We start from the raw sequence: 22104 nt of genomic DNA, 5'->3' as shown, positions 1-22104 counted from the left end.
CTGTGGTGATTTGAAGGTAGTTGCCCTTTTAATGGGACTGCAGCAAGGATATACAAAATACATGTGTTTCTTATGCGAGTGGGATAGCCGAGCAAGGGAAATGCACTACATGAGGAAGGAATGGACTCACAGGCAGAATGTAGCCATTGGAGAGAAGAATATCCAACACCCAGCTCTGGTTGAGGCTCAGAAAATCTTGCTACCACCCCTTCACATCAAACTAGGTTTGATGAAGAACTTCGTGAAAGCCATTGACCGGACTTTGCCAGCATTCCGATACCTGCATGAAAAATTCCCTCGACTCAGCGAAGCAAAGATTAAAGAGGGAGTTTTTGTGGGTCCTCAGATTCGAGAGCTTTTCAAAGATGACCGGTTCAACAACTTGCTGGAAGGTGACGCGAAACAAGCATGGAATGCTTTTCGCCTAGTTTCTACAAACTTCCTCGGAAATGTTAGGGCAGAAAACTATAAGGAACTAGTAGAAGACATGTTGATGAAGTATAAGAAACTTGGCTGCAATATGTCTCTAAAGATTCACTTCCTTCATTCCCATTTGGATTTCTTTCCTAGCAACTGTGGTATTGTTAGTGATGAACACGGCGAACGTTTTCATCAAGATATCGCAACAATGGAACAAAGATACCAGGGAAAATGGTCCACTACAATGCTGGCTGACTACTGCTGGACACTCCTCAGAGATGCTCCCGAACAGCTGTACAAGAGACAGGTGAAGAAATCTAAGATGTAGTCAATGACTTGATTTTTTATAGGTAGGCTATTACAGTTGACCTTTTACTATTGGAATGCATTTCGTTATGTAAACATTAATTTCTTGCAGATTACAAAAAAACTAGAGCCAATTTTGCAATTTGACTGTCATATTCGTGTTCAGCACATAAAAATTGATAAGAATTGACTAATTTTATTTCAGTAACATGACTTTTGTAAAAATTTGTTGTCCAGTGTAATCTAGAATGACTTCTCTCAAACTGTTGATTTCTATCGTATTATCAAATTCTGCATATAGGATGACGTTCACCGTTTCATCAGGGTCTCGTTTTGCAAACTGAATTTCCACACGAAGAGTCTGGCTTCTTGGATTTTGGTTTTGCAACCGTCACTATCAGCCATTAAATGGAAAGCGGTACTGCTACGATTCAGTCTCAGGCGGACATCCACCCCGTTCAGCAAATACTTTTCTTGCAACCACATGTCCAAATGCTAACGATCCATCAGTTCTAAACTTGTGTCGACTCCCATGATTCTGTTTCTTCATTCTAGAAATCCCTGATTTGTTGATTTATTTTTATCCTTTGTATCAGTTTCGAATGTTTCAAACTCGTTAGCTTCGTCAGCTTCCCATACCACACAGGCATTGAGATGAGTGTTCTTGGCGTCTATTCCGTACGTCAAGAGATTATCCAGGTACGCACGATAAGGGTAAGTATCCATGCTGCTACTGACTAGTTTGTTATTCAAGTACAAGTCCACTCCACTAAACAAGGAATGCATGAAATTGTTGACGGGAGCTACTGCTTCAGTGTCTATATCACCTCCTGTCTTATCTAGAACTTTGACTTTCAGGTACAAGTAACTGCTATTCAGATCGATGTAATCTTCGGGCTGTCCTTTGATTTCAAACTCGATGGGAGCGGAATCGGTCAATGAGGAGACGGGATGAAATTGCACCCATTGGGATTCTTGCATGGTCATCATGGTGGGTGGCATGGCAAACAGATCCAGTTCCGACTTGGAACAGGCGCAAGACTCTCGGTGCATCATTTTTTTCTCTTTCTCTTTCTCAATAATCGAAAACGTCTAAGTCTCGAACGGTTCTTCTTTTCTTTGTCTTTCTAGCTTTAGACGTGTGAAGTCTGGTGAAAGGGTGTTTTCTTCGTCGTCTCTTTCTGCCTTGTCCTTGCTGAATGCCTGACTCGGTAGCGTGCGGGGCATTTATAGGTGTTTCTCGTCGGCCCAAAAGGTCTTTGCCCGTTTGCAGCAAGACATTTTTGTCTGCCCTCATGAAGGCTTCTTTGGGATTTTGTTTGTCGATGATGACATTTTGGAGAAATTCTTTGCCTTGCGTCAATGCGGCATCTTTCAAGGCGTGCAATCCGCGTGTCACCACCGGTTTCAAGACTGGGGCCACCGAACGAAAGGCCGATTTTAGCATATCTCCTAAACCGTGTCCTTGCTGTAGAGCAACCCCTCGGTACGCTGGATACATGACTTACGAATCGTGAGAGAACCGTTTTCTAAAATGAAGTTTCACCGTGACTTTCCCTTTGGTGAATGGAATATTTTGTCCCAGATCTCCTTTTATAGCAATGTTGACCGTGTCCAAATATGACTTATTGACAGGCAAATAGTGAGGATGTACAAATTCCCGGTGTACGTGATAGGTGTTTCCACCTTCCTGGTCACTGGTTGTGGTACTATCCACTTTGAAAGGAATGACACGCAGTAACGGCACGAAGGTGTGTCCCACCACGTTATACTCCACAACATCGGAATACACAAAGATCAAATTCAGTCCTTGGTTCAGTTCTACCGGGAATCGAAAAACCTTGTAAAATTCCGTATTGCTGTTGGTCTTCGGTTTAAAATTTGGAACCATTTTTTGTGTCTCCACCTAAAATATCAAACAAGTCACGATTAAAACTGATGGACAACGATTGGGTATCCTGAAATTTCATCAGTAAGCGACGAGCCACTTTATGGTACTCCAGGGTGACACTTTTTTGATTCTGTTCAGGGCTTTGCCAAAGGCTAACTCGAACCTGGAAGCAATGGTATCCACCAAATGTTGGCCTCTAAAATAAAACCCTGACGGAATTTATTTTCAAGGTGTAGATATTGAAGGGTGAATTGTTGGATGGTCTTGTGTCCCTTGAAAACCCGATGTCAATCATGGCTTCATGCAATTGTTGGTTCATGATTTCGACCTCAAAAGTGTTTTGAGTTTCAGTGATGTTTTTGATTTGTGTTGGGTGAATCATTTCCACTAAAGCCACTTCCCAATGGGCTTCGTGATCTAATTGGATGGCCTGAGGTAATTTGGCCGTGTAACAGCACAACGTGTTGTGGGGAAACACCCCCATGGAACTGTCACTGGGTAAGGTTAAGTAAAATTGGTTTTGGTGACTCATAATTCCAGAGTTCTGTGGCTGTCCGAGGGGATACTGGACGTCAGATGCGTGTCTCCGCCCAAAATAGGGTTGTTGTTGTTGTTGGAGTGGTGACTGACACTGGCACTGGACACAAGGTTCCCGTTGTTCCCGTTCGAAGAGAATTTCAGGGAGGGATTGGGAAGCAGGTAACCGATGCAACTGCTCAATAAAATGGTCCACACTTGTTTGTCCCCTTGTTGCAAACTCAAATTGGCAATGGCTGCCCCGATGACACAATACACCACGAAGATTTGGCAGAAAAAGACGATTTGCTTTTTAGGCACACGTTCTCCACACCATACCCACAAGGGTTGTTTTTGTAAATCTTGCAGAGAAGAACTGGGTGAAGGAGTGGTAGCAGTAGCAGCTGCGTCTGTGTGAAAGGGCATGATGGTCACTTCTTTTTATAGTCGATGACTTGCGAAGCGTCGATCCAAGAATCAAAACTGGGTGGATATCTTTTCCAACTTACTTTGACTTCTTTGACACGCCGTTTGCCCACTTTACGGGTTCTGCGTTCGAGAATGCTTTCGATGTCGTACACGTCGTCTTCTTTTTTGGTCATACGTTGTAACTCGGGTGAGTAAAACGTATTTTAAGCACTTCTCCGTTCATGTCTTCCAATTTATAGACGGCAGGATGACGGCCATGCACTCGTCCAATTCGATCGTCCAGTTAGGTAAATAACCTTTGTCGAAAGTGCGTTTGGTTTTGCCAATGCGCACCCAATCTCGAATCGGTTTGTGTAAAGTGTAGGTAGCTTGTTCTTGTAACCATCGTTGCACTTGAGGTAAACGGAGACTTTTCAGTCGAATTTTGGCAGCACGATACAATTTTTGAACTCCTGCATAACCTGCAGGATGGGAGGGATCGTAGTAAATGCTGGCTAACACCTTCTCCATTTTTTTTTGTGGTGTGTTAATAAGTCACCCACTCTTCGGTGATGCTACTTTTGGTGGGACGAAAGGGTGGTTTAGAAACGGATTTACGTGTCCGATGGGCTACGGAAGTAGAAGTCGAAGGTAGTGGTGGAGGTGGCAATGGAATGGCTTTGGTCTTCTTTTCTTTTTTCACTTCTGGTTTCCCTTCTTTCTTTTTCACTTCTGTCGAAGGAGGAGTGGACATCATTTTTTTAACCCAAGCTTTCATTTCTTCTCGTTGGGGTGTGGGGGACGGGGTCAACAAGGATGCTGCAATCTTACTTGAAATGGGAGCTGCTGACGGTATTTGAAACACTTCTCGCATCTCTTCTTCCTCAGGTCTTCGTGGGGTAGCATCTCTGGTGACCCCTGGGGATGGTAGTAGTGGTGGTGGTAGTGATGATAGTGCTGGACTTTTCATCGAGGTCTTAAAATTTTTCAGAGTGGATAGAGCTGTTTCGTCTAAAGCTTTCTGGTGAAAGAGTTGCAGTCGTTGCAAGAGTTGACCGTACTTTTGCGATTTTTGTGTTTCGGACAAATCTTGGCGATCCATCAAGGACTGCAATTCGTGTTGTAACTGGGACATCTCGCTCAAATTGGGATTGGGAGGTAAATGCGGGGTGCATTGTTCTTGCCAACGATGATATTTCATCCATCGTTTGTAAGGCACTAAAGCTAGTTTTCGTCCTTCCATGGGTTTGTCAGGGGTCGATTCTGAGATCTTGGGACTTCAGAAGGCCTTTTTATCTTGCCCCCACCAGTCCTCCCAACATGGTTCCCAAGACTCCTTTCAGCAATGGACCTAACAAGAGGGGTAAAATGCCTCCACGTTGGACCAACATCTTCTTCTTTTGACGAATGGGAATTTTCTTTTGAACCATTTGGCGAAGAACGTGACGATGTTTACCTAAGCATTGTTTCTGGTGTTTGGACAAAGGGATCGTGCTTTTCAAGACGTTCAAACAACATTCGCACACGGTATCGATGACCTCTTTGGAGGCTGATTGAATGAGTTTTTTTCGTATGGGTGGAGACGCTTTGGACAGGACAGATAACATGTCCCCATGTTTTACTAAACGAGGAGGCAGTCCTTTCCTTTTCTTTCCTTGGGGTTGTTTAGAAGAGGGATGTTTTCTGGAGGGTGACATCTTTGAATCTTCAGCACCAAAAACACTGATACACCTACTTAGTCACAGGCCTATTTTATACTGGAACGCGTCGCCACTGATTGTCTTTACGTCGTATCAACTTGAGGACAGGCATGACACGTCGTGCACGGGTACGCAACTGACTAAATCGAGCCAGTTCTTGCTTGGACAAATCCAGTAAACTTTGTAACATGCCCGATCCTTCTTGGACTTTGATTTTGGGAGAAGGTACTTTGTGAGCAGCGGCCACTACCGCTAAATTGGAGGGTCCTGCCACTGGGGAAGTTCTTGGGATTATCAACGGAGAAGTTCTTGGTGTGATTAACGTCTCCAAGTACTCTTCAGTTCTTGGTGACATCAACGGGGAAGTGGATGAACCTGAGGCTACCTGAGACGTGGTCGCTGCCTTTGCAGGTCGTGCTTTGCGAGTGTAAGGTTGCGTCCTGGCCGAAGTGCCTCTCTTGCGACTAGTTTTCTTCTTTGGACTTTTCTTTTTCTGGGGACTTTTTCTCTGTTTCTTTTTCTGGGGGCTTCTTTTCTTTTTCCGGGGTGGTGTCTGGTTAGAGGAGGGTCCCGCCACTGGAGAAGTTCTTGGAGACACGGGTCTCCTTGGGAACTTGGTCTTGACACCGTGGCTCTTTTTCTTCTTGGAGCTTCGTTTGACTTTTTTCTTGGGGAGAACTTTGGGAGCATTAGGATCCCATCTTAAGAGAGAGTGAATGATGACCCCTCCTAGAGTACCGCTCCCTCCAGGTTTCAAAATGATTTGTTTTTTGGTTTGAGTGTCGATGCGAGGATCGGCCAGTTGGGTCAAAGCGACTTTGTTTCGATCAAAATAGCGTTTGGTTTGATGAGGAATCTGAATGATCCCTTGGAGTAATTGACGTGCCGTCACCGTGAACCATCGTAAGACTTCTTTGAGACTAGCTTCTAACACACGAGCCCGTATTTGTGGATTTTTTCTCGACTGATGCCATACAAGGCACGAATCAATTTGACGGGAAGATGCGACTGAAAGGACGTCATGTTGACGCTGTGTGAGACAGACGAAAAGGGTCTGAGGTTTTTATAGATTTTTTTGTTGAGTGAAGTTAAGTCGAGGACGGAGACGTGTACAGGACAGGCCCTCCGTCTTGGCCCCAGTGGTGATACAAGCGGGTACGAAATCGCAAATCATCGGGGGTCGTAGGTTTCAAATCGACGAGCAAATAGTTTGAGTGGCATCGTCGTACGCCTGAGTCAGCCAAGGCGTTCCTAACTGTTTGGCTAAGACTTGCACTTGCGATTTATCTCGAGGGGTTTTAAACAAGACAATCGTAATGCGCATTGAGACTGATGGTGCGATGGGCTTTACTTTGTTGAAACAAATTTTGGGTGATGTAAACGACACTGGCATTACGGACATGTCCTTTGCGCGTGAACCAGTTTAATTTCTTCTTCGTCTTCTCCAAACATGTCGTCGAAAATGACTAAATGGGTTTGACGGGAGTCAGAGACGATGCCGTCGTCTTCTTTAGGAATGCCTTCCACAAACACGATGGAATCGCCTTAACTTTCTCGCAAGAGGCTGTACGCCGATTGCCACTCTTTGTAACACCAAACGATGCGATGAGGTGGTCGATCGATCAAATGATGTTTATGTTCGATAAAACGTTTGTCGAATTCGGTTTTGCCTGAACCGCTAGGTCCAGCAATGAGCATGTTAAAGGGATGGCGAAGACACAAAGCCTCCCAACTGGCACGATGTAAGTGTTCGTCGATGACTTTGACAGTAGAGGAAGAGGGAGCAGAGACAGCAGAGGTAGCCATAGTGTTAGGAATGTCACTTGTGACACGAAAACAAACAAGACGAGAGTTTATATACTTTTTTCAGGACACGTTTATTGAATGTTTCAAATATGAACAGCACGAAAGACAAAAATACATAAAAGCCAAATAGTTATGTACAGGAATAAAAAACACATCAAAACGATCAAAGTGGAATATAAACAAGTCTCTGTACAACATGCTTTGGGTAACCAAGATGTCCTAGGGACAGTGTGTAATGTTCTTACAGTCTCTATATGAGGTATTGTCACACAAGTGTCCTCCCGGAATGACCTTTCAGGAATGTCCATGACAGTCCTGTCCTGAAGCGAGTGGTTGTTCTCGGTGAGGGGTTCTTCTGGCACTGTCACTAACACAGGTTGAAAAGTAACTTTTTTCCTTGAACAACTCTTGTGCATACTGGGCCACTTCTTGGGTCCAAGCCTCAAAACCCCCCTTTTTCCAGTCACGAACATCTGTCCAATGAGGGTGTAAGTCACAAGCTACACACACATCGTCATACACGTCTTCGGTAGCTAAAAGTTGACGAATCTTTTTTTCCTGTTGAGGTCGAGAAGTATCCAGATGAAAACGCAAGGCTTTGAGCAAAAGGAGTCTTTCGTGACCATTTAAGGCCATTGGGGTGGTAAGTACTGTTCGTAAAGAGTCAACAAGGAATCGGCTGGTAAACGAAATCCCAGAAAACAAGTCACTAAGACACACACTATGCGTCGTCCCAAATTGAATGGATACAGTTCTTGTAATAATTGATGGTAATGATCCACGGTTTGAATATGGTCATTGAGTTCCTTCCACGGAATCTGTTCAATCACTTGTGACATAAGCCGTGGCATGGATTCCTGATTTTATAGTCTCTTTATTTCGGAAGCAATAAAGGTACTTTCTAACTAGACATCTTCGTTCTCCAGTAGGGAATCTAAATCTTGCATACTGTAACCTACACTTCAGAGTTTGTCTAGATGTTTCGTCTTCCGCTAAGCAGATTCCACGTAAAATATGTTGGTAATCCTTTAACTCGTCTTCCTCAATACGTTGCTCTAGGTGAATCTCGAAGTAGCCAAAATTACGAACATTTAGTTCATTCGCTAACTGAAAGTGATGAACAAGGTCTGACCACTGAAACAATTTCTGACGAATCAGTCCTCTTATACCATTTAGGTACCAGTGGTTAAAGATCTGGTGACGTAACGGATGCAATTGTTCTTTACGTTTGACTTGTGTTTTGACCAGCTCTCGGTAAATGCGTTCTCTCAACTCCACAGGCAATGCACGAATGTTCTCTTCTAAAGTATTCATGAATAGGTCATACTAAATCCTCTTTCTGACACAAGAAATGTACCGTTTGCACAGACATGGTTTTACTTCAGTGTAGAATTTAAATCGTTTAGTCACTAATTTACACATTACAATTCGTTCAGAAGTTTCCTCTTTCACTAAGTTGACATTGCGTAAAAGATGTTGGTAATTCGTTAACTCTTCCTCTGGAATTCGATGCAGTAAGTTTACAATGTAGTAGACAGAATCATCAATAGCAAACCAATCCTTTTTAAAACTAGGGGATCGTTGATTAATGTCCGTCCAATGGAACACTTTCAACTGTATCAGTCCTTGTATAACATTCAGGTACCAGTGATTTAAAAATTGGTGACGTAACGGATGCAATTGTTCTTTACGTTTGACTTGTATTTTGACCAGCTCTCGGTAAATGCGTTCTCTCAACTCCACAGGCAAAGCACGAATGTTCTCTTGTAAAGTATCTATTTAAATATATTGTCCTACTAAGGGTAAGTAATGACAACTGGGAGACCATCGAGCATGTTCCAGGTAGGCTGAATCTTGCGGTTCCCAGTGGTGAAGTGACACACCGCAACTGAAGCACTTGACTTTATCCCCTTCGCCCAAGTAGAAAAATGCGGCTCTGGCTAATTCTTCGGGGGTCGGTCCTCCTAGATACTTAGGCCATTTTCCTTTGAACGATTGAAAACGATTTTCAAAGTTACAGTATTCCGACAAACGCACAGGGAACGAATATTCGTCTTTAACAGGTTCGTTTCGATGAGGGCTGGGTGACATGGACAGGAGTTTGCTCAGGGCTGGATGACATCCGTAGGAAGGTAGACGTGAAGGTGGGCATTCACCTTTAAAACGAAACCCAGTAAAGTGTCCAAGAGGACGAGCGGCATCGCTTTCGCATCCCTCAGGTTTCACACGCACAGCATCACTTTCCATGATAGGGGCAGTGAGAACAAAGTTCCCATGATGCTTTACGGCATCGCATTCCCATCGCAAGGCTCACAATCGCATTCCACTTCATAAGCCCCAAACTTGAATTGTGCCTTTCTGAACTTGTTTCGTGTTTCTCTGAAAGTATTCATCTTGTTCGCTTGGTCTTGGTAGTCACAATGAACTATCGATCTTGCCTAGGGTTCCTTTTTATATACAGACCAATACCGACGTGTCCATACGGTAAGGTGAAATGATTGGGAAGTCGCACTCGCTTCTGGTACACGATTTGATAGACTTTTTCCAAGGGTCGACTGACGATGTGGTGAGTGGGTAAACGTACAATCTTGTTGGGTTGATAGGTGGTCACTTTAAAGTGTTCATCTTCTCTAGACTGCAAAGCTTCTTTCAATATGCCAAAGTTCACCACTCGACTGGTACGATAATTCAGAGTCAATCCTTTCACTTTACACTTCGTGTGCACTTCTCCTTGTTTGTCCCGGTATTCGTAGCCGTAATTTTTAGGACCGCCACTGACGAAACTTAGAATCTTGTCGTCGGGGTGCTCGTCTGTCCAGGCTCCTAAACGGTCTCCTTCGATGTCAGGGTGCTGTTGACTCGGGTGATCGATGTAAATGCAACTGTCCGTGTCAAAGTACAGGACACGTTCCCCTAACAGTTCTAAAGCTTCGTACAATTTTAAGCGAGCATGAGCTGTCACGTAAGCCGCAATGATGACATTTCCAAAGGGGTCGTCTTGTACAAAGTCCAGATCTTCTTCGTAAATGACCAAAATCAAATCCTCGCGAACGACGTCCACGTGTTTGATGAATTTGGTTTTGTCGTGAATCATCTGGAAGTAGCGGGAAGGTTCTGTCAAATACTCCGTCTTGGGTAAACACGGTCGTTGTGCCATTTTACCCCACAAGCAATTTAACATCACTTTGGCAAACGATCGCCTGCCTTCGTTTTTCTCGATGTGATCTAAAGTAATGCCTTCTTGTGCCCAGTATTTCTCTTTGAATTTTATTTGGTCTTCGGGAGTGTGACACCAGGAAGGATAGCCACTGGCTTCTTGCTTCAGTTTCAAAAAGGCATCCACGTAGTCTGCGAAAATGCCTTTCTAAGTGGGGTCACCCTTGTGGCATTGTTCTGTCTTGGGAAAGTGGTAAAGTTCGTACACTTCTAACAGTTGGTATCCCATGTCCAGAGCTTTGAACAATTCTACGCTGACCCACGTCCCCGTCAAGGCCCGTTCTTCCTGCGTGTGCTGACAAGGCTGGTCTTGGTTGCACGTTTCGGCACAAGTACGGCACAAAGGAAACATCAGTTTGCCATGACAATGGTGAGGTAAGACGGGATGGTACAGGTTCGTGGGAGGCAAAACTTTGCACTTGAACAAGCCTTCGTATCGACGAATGTTTTTCAGGTCGATGTGTTCCGTTAACAATTGTGGGTGCCCTGCAGGAAAGCGACAATATTTGCACACGTATGGATACAGCGAACACACGTCCAAGTATCTGATTTCTTCTCCTTTCTCTTCGTCGGCTTGGTACAGCAAACAGGTGGCATTGGTCCTTCCTCCGTACAAACTATCCCTCGGGTTCAGGGGGTCCATGAACTAGTAGCTTTCCACGAGGCGTTTAAACTCGGGATCGGTTTTCAAACGGTGATCGTACTCGTGTTCCCACATTTCCACCACTTGGTATCCTTCCTTTTCTAACTTTAGGCGTCGCTGACAAGTGGCCTGGTACAAGTCTTCCATGGTTCCTTGTAAAAACTGATTTTTAGTCCCGCGGTCAGGGTAACAGACGGGACATCCGTGAAATAAGCAACCGTTAAACTCGTACACGATCTTGGGGTTTTCTAAGTCCCAACCATCGACCGAATGCGTTCCGATGGTCTTTTCGCCCCCTCCGTTGCGGGCATGCTGAATCCACTTGTCTTCCTTGTTGCAGAAGTAATGTAACCAGCGTAGGGCTTTGACCGAGTATTGACGTTTGACATAGTTGGTCGTTTGAGGACTGATGACAGCCACGGTCTTTTCAGGTATGAATCGTTGGCGGTATACTAAGGAAAACGCTTCGGCAATGGTGCAAGCTTCTTTCAAAGGATCGACCCCTCCGTGTTCCATGAACAGTTCTCGAAATTTTCCACAGCAACGCCGTAAAATGTCCACGTCGGAACGACAATACTTTAGCATTTCTTCCTGAAAGTCGAAAGGGTCCGAGGCGTGAGCCTGGCACCAAGCGTAGAAAGCGTCTCGTTGTTCGGTACGCATGTTGTCAGGGTCGTAATAGTGAGCCTCAGGCAAATGGGGTAGAACGGTGTGTTGATTGGCTTCCGTATTGAAAAAGTGAGGAAAGTACCCTTTAGCCATTTCTGTCATTCCAAACGTTTTAGGCATTCGCCTCAAAGGCATGGCCAAGTAACTCATCGAATCTTTAAACTGTACTTGTCCCTCTTGCATGAAAATGATTTTGGCTCCGTTCAAAGTCACTTTAGGACGTTCGGTGCCATGTTCTGTATAGTACCTCAAAAGAAACTGTCCATCGTATCCGGAGAAATTGTGAGCCATCACCGTGGCATGACGATGACAATCTCCGTAACGTTCGATGTCCTCTTGGCTCCACGTCTTGTCGATGGGGTCTAAGACCCATTGTGCGAAATCGGCTAGCGTGTTCGGTCCCCGAAAGATTTTTTCACGTCCTCCAGGAATCTTGCTGCAGTGAGGGCAATGACTCACGATATGTTCTTGAATGCACTTCTCGCACGCACGATGAGCCACGCAGAAATTAGGAATGTGAATGCCGGTCTCTTGCATGCATTCGAAATCGAAAAAGATGAAATTGCCTTTCTTCTTGTGACCATCTTCTATCTCTGGTTGGGGTTGGTATTTTTGCACGTAACATTGGTGTTCCAAGTCCACGATGTGGTGACAAATGTGACATTTTTTCTTTCCTGAACATACGTGTGCCTTGGTACTGTTGGTACGTATGCCTTGTCCACACGCGGGGCACAATCTCAGCAGTTGACAAGCGCATTTCTTCTGTGAACCTTGTGTTTTCAAATGTTGTTGGTAACAGGCAGGGCTGACAAACGTGCGCAGACAAGCAGGACAATGCACTGGTTCTTGCCCTTCGCCCAGACAGGGTGGAGAGGCCAAACATCCTGAGCATTTCGATTCACAATGCTTGTGTTGCTCTCGATTGTTATAGCCATAGTCACATTTCTCACAGTAATAATCGTATCCCAGGAATCCGGTGATACCGGTAATGGTATTGAAATGGTCACCGTGATGATAGAGGTGAATGTATTTTCCGTCCTTAAAGTCTTGGCCTCGAAACAACAGAGGTCCGCGCACTTCTTGAGGGTGCACTTTCAAGGTGTAGCGTGGAGCTAGGACATCTTGCAATTTTTGCATCTCAGGAATGCCACAGGGTTTGTCTTTGGACAGTCCGGCTTGTTGTAACAGGAGTTCTGCTTCGTTTCGTTGTTTGGCTCGATCCGATTGTTGAATAGTTTTCCAGGCTCTTTTCCATTCTGCCGTGTCGTTCTTGTTGGCATAGGTTAGTCCCACCACGATGGCTCGGGCTAAGCACATCTGGTCTTGAGGGTTGTCAATTTGGACGAGGCTACGCTTAATGCTGCGAAGCTCGTTCACCAATAACATCTTTTTGCGTCCAGTCCCTTGAGGAGGAGAGACCTGGGTCATGTCCAGTGTGGCTTTTCCATCGGTGATGTCAAACTGGTCATTGGATTGTTGTACGTGTTGAATTTTGTCCATGACTTTGGAAGCGGTCAATTCTGCAGGGGTGCTAAACTCGATCCAAACAGGGGATTTCAAACCGTCGTGTTGTGTGGAAAGTCTCAAGCGATCGTCTTCTTTGGGTTGACATTGTCGCTTGAGTGTGGTAAGCAAAGAATCCCACACCCCGGTGATGAACCCTTCTGCTTTCTCTAACGGTACTTCGGACTTGAAATCTTTAAACTTCACCGTGTTTTTGTAAGCCGTAGTTCTAAATTTTCTAGAGGAGCTCTTTTCTGTCTCTCGAATGGAATAGTATTTTTCAGGGTTAACTAAGGGTGGTGAACTTTGTTTAGAGGGTTTGGATTCTGGTTCACTCATGTCCTCTTCAAAATCACTGGCATGAATTTGTGCCAAGACTTGTCCTTTCACTATTCATTTCACTCTCAAACCGAGCACAACGATGGAAGAGACTAGACAGATCGAACGTTTCATCAGAGCTTTGCGAGAAGTCATCCGAACATTCTCTTCAGACCAGCCGACGGACTACTCTCCTTCCTTGCGAGATAAAAGTGAAGATACTTGCTATATCTGTCAGAAGAAAGGGCATTGGTCTTCAGAGTGTCCAGACCGTCAAAAAAGAAAAACAGGGGGTAAAAGAGACAAAAGTCAAGATATCTGTTATCATTGTCAAGAAAAAGGACATTGGTCTCCAGATTGCCCAAAAAAGAAACAAGAGGAGTCAGAAGAGAGGGATTCTTCAGAGGAAGAAGACGAGGAGGAAGAAGAGGAGGAAGAAAGCAGACAGGTGAAGAAAAAGAAACAGGAGAAGAAAAGAAGAAGGGAAGAAAGTGAGGAGGAAGAGGAGGAAAAGAGTGTCACGGTGAAGAAATTCAAAAAACAGAGAGAGTGAGAAAATGAGACAGAAGAAGTTTGAACCTTTTAAAGTGCTCTGTTGTGAATTGGATTGTTCAATTCCCCTTGACGCTATATTGTCCCAGGGTTTTTCGTCCATGTTAAATTTACATAGACGCTATATTGTCCCAGGGTGGTTAATGTTAAATTTCCATAGACGCTATATTGTCCCAGGGGTGTTTTTAATGGTAAGTCCCATTGACGCTACGATATCCCTATTCACTACTAATATATAAGAAATAAAGCAACATATACACCGAGTTTCTTGATATGTGGAAGCCTGTACAAGTGACAGGATTATACAGTTTTGGAGAGAACGCTGTTATTGGTTGATCTTAAAATTAGTCAGTACTGAAAAGTTATAAGCTACCATGACAATAAATAAATAAATAAATAAATAAATAAATAAATATATTTATTCTTCTTTCTATTATTATTATAAGAAGAAGAAAAAGAAAAGCAAGAACAAGAAGAAATGAATTTCTAAGCTGACATAATGGTATGGTGATGACAACAATGATGATAGTGCTGCTAATGGTGATGATGATGAGCTGGAGGTTGCTTATGTTTTGCTTGAACATTATTTTTAACCTGCTGTATATATTATTTTTAACCCGATTTTTTATATTTGTGATCACCTAAAAAAAACTCTTCTGCTAAAACACTTTTGGGATGAAAATTGGACTTAAATATTTGATAAAGAGGTACAGTGCTTTTGTGGAACTGGTTTTTATATTTGTGTGTCTGTGACACAATTACACAAACGTGTCAATTATTTTTTATCACTTCCACAGATTATCACATCATCAGCTAAGGGTGATTTACCCTAGCTACCTTATGTTTCATCGTCTCGGAATACCTAAGGATGATAATGTCCTACTTTAGTTCAAAGTCTGAATCTTTTATGACTAAAATGGACTATTTTAGTAATAAACTAATATCTGATATTAAGTGGCATGACAAGGAGATCAAACCTGGGGGGGGGGAGACTCCACTGAGCTATAAGGCTTGACTTGTATTTGGAAGCATACGATTAAGAAACCTTGATTTTAGGTCTATGATGTCAGAAGAAGGAAGTTGATAATATAAACTTGCATGCAATAGTGTTGTAAAGGAGGGTGGGGTACGGACGCTAGTGGCATTGGGACTCCAAAACCAAGGATGGGCGCCAGAGGTGTTGTAGCGCCAAAACCCTCTTGGGCTATCATCGTAGTCCCGACACCGTTTGCCTTTAGTACGCCACTGCTTGCTTGCAAAGTTAGAATGTATCCATGCTTTAAAACAAACATTGCTCTTGTGGCAATGACAATTTGTTACTTTTGACATGATATATAATTATTGTTATTATCATGATTATTATTATTATTATTATTATTATTATTAATTTTGATATTTTGTTCTTGTTGGCACTGCCAATGACATCAAAGTAGAAAAGTGATAAATTATGCCTGGCTTCTGTAAAACAAGATGTCGGAAGTTCGAAACTCGCGGCGGCATCACAACTTTTTGTAAATACCTTTCTTGGCATTTTTATGTACAAAATTTCTTTCAAATTCGCTCATCCCAATTTTACTTTTATAACATTTTTATCTTGAAAATGTATCGCCTTTTTATATTGATACCCACATTTATCTTTCTGTGTCAGGCTGCCAAACAAGAGGTCGCAATTTTTTAAACACCTCTTTTATATTTTTAAAATTCAGACTTTTTAATACAAAACTTTGTTTATCCCATTATTATTCATTTTTTGTTGTTTACTTTTTGAGAGAAAAAAATTATGTTGAAACAGGCAATTGAGCTAGATACAAATAAGTACCAAATAGACAGTACTTAAATCGATGGATATCAGGTAAAATCTAACATTGGTCCAGCAGTCAGCAGAACGCAGAAAGTTTAAGCTTCGACCGTTCTATGGCAGAGAGAGAGAGAGAGAGAGAGAGAGAGAGAACGCTTTTACCCCAAGGGCTACGTGGTATCACTTACAAATCGCTGATGCTGTTTTTTTTTAATAATTCTGATAAAATCCATAGCCTTTCCTTGTTATTTTCATACATCATTTGCTAAATTTTGGGTTTATTCAAACATGATCTGTGCTTCTTCTTCGCCATAAAACACTCCAAAGGAGGTAACTGTTTATTGTTCACGTATTATTCTTTCAAAATATATGACTAAGTTCCCTAACCCCCCCCCCCCCAATTTTCAATACGTTTGGAAAGGAGAGTAGGATGTTTGAAGTACACTAAGAGCCGTGAAAAAAATTATATTCGATATCAAAGAGGAAATATAAAAGAAGAAAAAAGTACTAATATGTCGCTGCAAACTGGATTCAATGGCGGAAAAAAGAATTGATAACATATAGAACTTAGATGAATGCACGTAGGGCCGGTAATGTAAATTATGCCAAAAGTGACGGGAAAGACATTGTTGGCTTAATGTGTAAGGTCATTAAACATGGCAATTAATATTGATCAAATAAAATCAAGATTTAATCTCTTTAGTTTATAGATCTCGCTTTGTTGAAGCTTAAGAAACTCGCGCAGTACAGGGCAGAACTTGAAAATAAAGTACACGCACATTCATTAATGTAGATAAAATCACTAACCTTAGCTGTTAAATGTCGTCTGTAAAAATCTCAGCCGAATTCTGTAAATACGCCTGTTGATTGTGAGCCTGGCTAAAAGCGCCCCCCTGTATTTGTTTGGATTTACGCTAGCTGGTTTACATTTTGATCAGACCGTTTACTTTCCATGCATTCCATTTAATACCACATCATTTGGAATATGAGCTGATCATTCCATTCTGTTCTTCAGACCATTTCAACTAATGCCAGATCGTTTGGAATCTGAATACATCATTTTATTTTTATTTTTTTTTGGTTAAATCATTTAATTCTAGTCTAAATAATTTAATTTAATACTACGTCATTTGGAAGCAGATTTCATCAATCCGTTTTGTTCTTTAAATCATTTAATTTAATACCACATTATTTGGAATCTGAATTCATCATTTTATTTGATGAGTTAAATCATTTCATTTCATACTACGTAATTTCATTTAATAATAAGTCATTTGGAAGCAGATTTCATCAATCCGTTTTGTTCTTTAAATCATTTTATTTAATACCAGATCATTTGGAATTTAAAATCTTGATTTCATTTGTTGAGTTAAATTATTTCATTTTAGACTACATCATTTCATTTAATAGCACGTCATTTGGAAGCAGATATAATCATTCCGTTTTGTTCTTTAAATCATTTTATTTAATGCCAGATCATTTCATTTAACGCCACATCATTTGAAATCTGAATTCATTATTTCATTTTTGGGGTTCAATCATTTCATTTCATGCTACATCATTTCATATCACACAACATCATTTGGAATCTGAATTCATCATTCCGTTTGATGGGTTAAATAATTTCATTTCACTCTACATCATTTCATTTAATACCACGTCATTTGAAATCTAAATGCATCATTCGGTTTTGTTCGTTAAATCATTTCATGTGACACCACATCATTTGGAATCTGGATTGATCATTTCATTTGCTAGGTTAAATCATTTGATTTCATACTAGATCATTTGATTAATGTAATTTTGGCGGCGACTGCTGCCCACAGAAATGACTTATTTTCTGATATTTTATGTCATGTTAACAAGTCCTCAAGTTGGACCGGTAGGCCACAAAAACAAGTGATACGCACCTGTCATCCTGTATAGGACTTTAAGAGATTTCGTTCAAGCCAGGAACGTACAACATATCAACTGGGCAGGTTGGTATAACCCAAAGTGACCCATATTTAGATTATAATTACCAGAATTATATGAAGCTGGCACAAATATACCGGTATTTATCAAGGGGCCCACGGCTTTGAATCCATCTCGATCAGATAAACATAACTGAAATATTCTTGATAGAAAAAAGGTATCCTGCTACACGTCATTTCTGTTGGTAGTGAGTCCTACGGGGAAACACGTACTGTCTTCTGTGAAAATCCACATTGGGGCATACTATGTAAAGGCAGCATCCATGTACTCTCGACGCGTATTTTAGCTAAAAAAGAGCACCTATTAATATGGGGGCGTATAATATCGCCATTGAAATTAAAGAGACTCGCTTGTGCCCGTTGGAACAACTATACTAGTCTATGTTATTCTGGTTATTTTACTAGTTATGCTGAAGCCGCCTTCGGGCCAGCGCTTCCGTTAAATGTCGCCCTAGATGCTAAAACTATCAGACAAGTGTCGGCAGTGCTATCACGGCACGCGCAGGCACTGGTGCTGTCTTTAAGGTCTTGTACTTAGCCTGCTGACAACATCACTACAGTCAGCATAGTTACGTTTGGTTACTATCGGTTGGATTCAACGCAAAACATTCAAAACGCTGGTGTCATTACCCTCGGCTTTTAGGTGCCAGATTTTACTTCATTAACCTACACGGGAATCGTGGTAACGGAATGTATGGAATGTTTCCAGTCCGTATAAACAAAGTCGTATGGACACAAAATGACAGCAGTAGTCAGTATGTCAATGATTTCTCAAACGAAAGACTTACTACTACTTTGGTGTCAATACTTGCCGCTGAAGACACCATCCGGTGTGAGGGTCAACCCACAAGCGTCTGGACTCTCAGCCACTCTAACCATCTTCAACTGTCGCAATTAGAACATGTGCTATTCTTAGCTTAAAGGTAAAATAAAAGTCACTGGAGAGCGAGCATATATAAACAAGGAATACGAATCCATTTCTGCCAATTCAGACAAAGAGAACGGATAATACTGAGATGCAGTTCGCACAAAACGTACATGACAAGGAATGCAAACTACTGATGCGGGAATATCTGTGCCACCTTTGGGTTCACATGTACCTGTTTAGATTGGGGTGGAACTATGATGTAAAGCAAATGTACTACCCTCGGAAACAATGACATGGTATTTGGCAAAGCGCCTTCAGCAACAACCTTTCGTCGTTTGGGATATGTTGGGCCCTCTATCGCCCATCTCAGTAACTGTAGAAGTAGAGTTAAATTTAGAAAAGATACCTTCTTCTATATCACAGTAATCGACCAAAACAGAAAATGCAAGAGTCTGTGAACATACGAATAGAGTGCTTGGCATGCGTAGCCCTTGATGGGCGTGTTGGAGCGTGTTTTGAAACCTATTTTCTGTAGATTTATGATATTAAACATATTGACACCTTCTTCGACATCACCGAATCCTTACCAGTACGCTAGTAGTATATGGGGTCACCCTAGCGTCAAGTGGACTTACCATGCAAAAACAGTCGATTCACTCTGGCGTCAAGGGGAATTTAACATGGGAAATTTTAACATGGATGGAACTGTAGAGCGTCAAGGGGAATTGAACATGGAAATTGAACAGGACCAGTACTTTAACGTCAATGGGACTTTAACGTTAAAATATGGGGTTTGCACTTTGTCGTAAATGGAAATTGAACATGGGAATGTCACCTGGATGTCAATGGGAATTGAACTTTGGGTGACGTCATGAGGTTTATAGGGTCAAAACATTTTATAGGGATTTTAATGTATTTGTAAGGACAAAGTGTAGATAGGGACAAACATACAAATACACATTTAAACACACAGAAAAGACGACAGAAATGTTCTAAAACAAACCTCACAGAGAGAATAATGGCTCAAAAAAGAAAAGTCTATTGTATGGGTTCAAAACATTTATTCAAGTATATACATGGGCTCTCTGGCCTGTGCTTTGGTCTAAGCACTATCCATTTAATACATAAACATTTCTACATCAAACAAACCTATTTACTAGTTATTTAGTTCTTGGCTCTAGTAAACCTGTTTACATTTAATGTTCATTTATAAGAAAAAGCTAACACAAAACAAGTAACATGCAATCAAATAGGACAAAGTTCATGTTTCTCTCTCTCTATTCGTCTCACACGTTGTTAAAAATCTGGTCAGCTAGCACTTGTGTCCCAGCGTAGATATTTCCCATCACTTAATCCGTTTCATTCATAAATCGGCTGTTATATCCATCGTGCTAGGTACACTTATCAGTAAGCAGATCAAGTGCAGTCATCGTCTTCTTCCCATGGAGGTACAATGTATACCATATGAATGGTTACTTTTCCTTCGTTGATGTCAAATTTTCCTCTCATCGACTGCACGTCTTCAATAGCCCTAAAAAGTTTGGACGAAGTTATTTCTGCAGGTGTGCTAAATCCGAGACATACAGGTGAGTTCAAACTGTCGCGATACATAGATAGGCTCAAACGACCTCGATCTTTGACTTGGCAATGACATTTGAGTTCCTCTAACAGTGAGTCAAGTAGGTCCGTAATGAAACCTGCTACTTCCTCGGCTGAAATGTCAGACGCGAAGTCTCTAAATTTCACCGTGTAGGTGTAAGTTGTCGTTCTAAATTTTCTTGAGGTCGCTGTCTGAGTCATTTGGATGCTAAAATACTCCTGTAGGTCTACTGAATCCTTTCCCTTCTTGGACGCACTTTGCTGTGACGGTATGGTAGTGAAAGAGGTCAGTGATGTTTGTTCCTTTTCTTTTTTCATCTGCGTAGAGTGATTCATCTTTCTCGTTGCTTGTCCTCGCAATGAAGTGTCGTTCTTGGAAGTCGTCCCTTTTTATACTGGGTGATATCAGTATGTCCATAAGGTAAAGTTTTGTGGTCTGGAAGTTTCACTAGCTGCACGTAGTTCGTCATGGCGTTAGTACATAAATAACTAAGATGTGTTACTGCATTGGTGATGTGATAGTGAGGCAAAGAATCACACCTGAGTTTCTCGTTGGACTTGAGTCTTACGCTCTATACTTGCTGTTTGAAGGGATTCATTTTTTCTCAATTGGTCTTAGTAGTGACAATGAACTGTTGGTCTTGGACGTTGTCCTTTTTTATATGCTGACCAATATTGATGTGACCGTACGGCAAAGTAAAGTGGTTGGGAAGTCGCACTCGCTTCTGGTACACGATTTGATAGAGTTTTTCCAAGGGTCGACTGACGATGTGGTGAGTGGGTAAACGTACAATCTTGTTCGGCTGGTAGGTGGTCACTTTAAAGTTTGCATCCTCTCCAGACTGCAATGCTTCTTTCAATACGCCAAAGTTGACCACACGACTGGTACGATAATTCAGAGTCAATCCTTTCGCTTTACACTCTGTGTGCACTTCTCCTTGTTTGTCCCGGTATTCGTAGCCGTAATTTTTAGGACCGCCACTCGCGAAACTTAGAATCTTGTCGTCAGGATGTTCGTCTGTCCAGGCTCCTAAACGGTCTCCTTCGATGTTAGGGTGTTGCTGACCCGGTCGATCGATGTAGATGCAGCTGTCCGTGTCAAAGTACAGGACGCGATCCCCTAACAGTTCTAAAGCTTCGTACAATTTTAAGCGAGCATGAGCTGTCACGTAAGCCGCAATGATGACATTTCCAAAAGGGTCGTCTTGTACAAAGTCCAGATCTTCTTCGTAATTGACCAAGATCAAATTCTCTCGAACGACGTCCACGTGTTTCATGTATTTGGTTTTGTTGTGAATCATCTGGAAGTAGCGGGAAGGTTCTGTCAAATATTCCGTCTTGGGTAAACACGGTCGTTGTGCCATTTTACCCCACAAGCAATTTAACATCACTTTGGCAAACGATCGCCTGCCTTCGTTTTTCTCGATGTGGTCTAAAGTGATGCCTTCTTGTTCCCGGTATTTCTCTTTGAATTTTATTTGGTCTTCGGGAGTGTGACACCAGGAAGGATAGCCGCTGGCTTCTTGCTTCAGTTTCAAAAAGGCATCCACGTAGTCTGCGAAAATGCCTTTCTGAGTAGGGTCACTTTTGTGGTATTGTTGTGTCTTGGGAAAGTGGCAAATTTCGTACACTTCTAACAGTTGGTATCCCATGTCCATAGCTTTGAACAATTCTACGCTGACCCAGGTTCCCGTCAAGGCCCGTTCTTCCTGGGTGTGCTGACAAGGCTGATCTTGGTTGCACGTTTCGGCACAAGTACGGCACAAGGGAAACATCAGTTTGCCTTGACAATGGTGAGGTAAGACGGGATGGTATAGGTTCGTGGGAGGCAAAACTTTGCACTTGATCAAGCCTTCGTATTGTCGAATGTTGACCAGGTCGATGTGTTCCGTCAGCAATCGCGGGTGCCCTGTAGGAA

The 22104-nt window shown here is 42.2% G+C and overlaps 1 pseudogene across 1 annotated transcript in view; it reads right to left on the bottom strand.

Moving 5' to 3' along the window:
- LOC149807779 (3'-5' exoribonuclease HELZ2-like) overlaps positions 1–18598 on the bottom strand; it is an 83878-nt pseudogene extending 65280 nt beyond the window's left edge. Inside the window, exon 1 of the transcript XR_016421417.1 lies at positions 18532–18598. The product of XR_016421417.1 is annotated as a 3'-5' exoribonuclease HELZ2-like (transcript). The remainder of the gene's footprint in view (positions 1–18531) is intronic.
- Positions 18599–22104: the final 3506 nt, after the last annotated feature.

The sequence above is a fragment of the Sinohyriopsis cumingii genome, chromosome 1 (assembly GCF_028554795.1).
Source record: "Sinohyriopsis cumingii isolate HCF-2022 chromosome 1, ASM2855479v2, whole genome shotgun sequence".
Classification (NCBI taxonomy): Eukaryota; Metazoa; Mollusca; class Bivalvia; order Unionida; family Unionidae; genus Sinohyriopsis; species Sinohyriopsis cumingii.
This window is presented reverse-complemented; position numbering and strand designations above follow the sequence as displayed.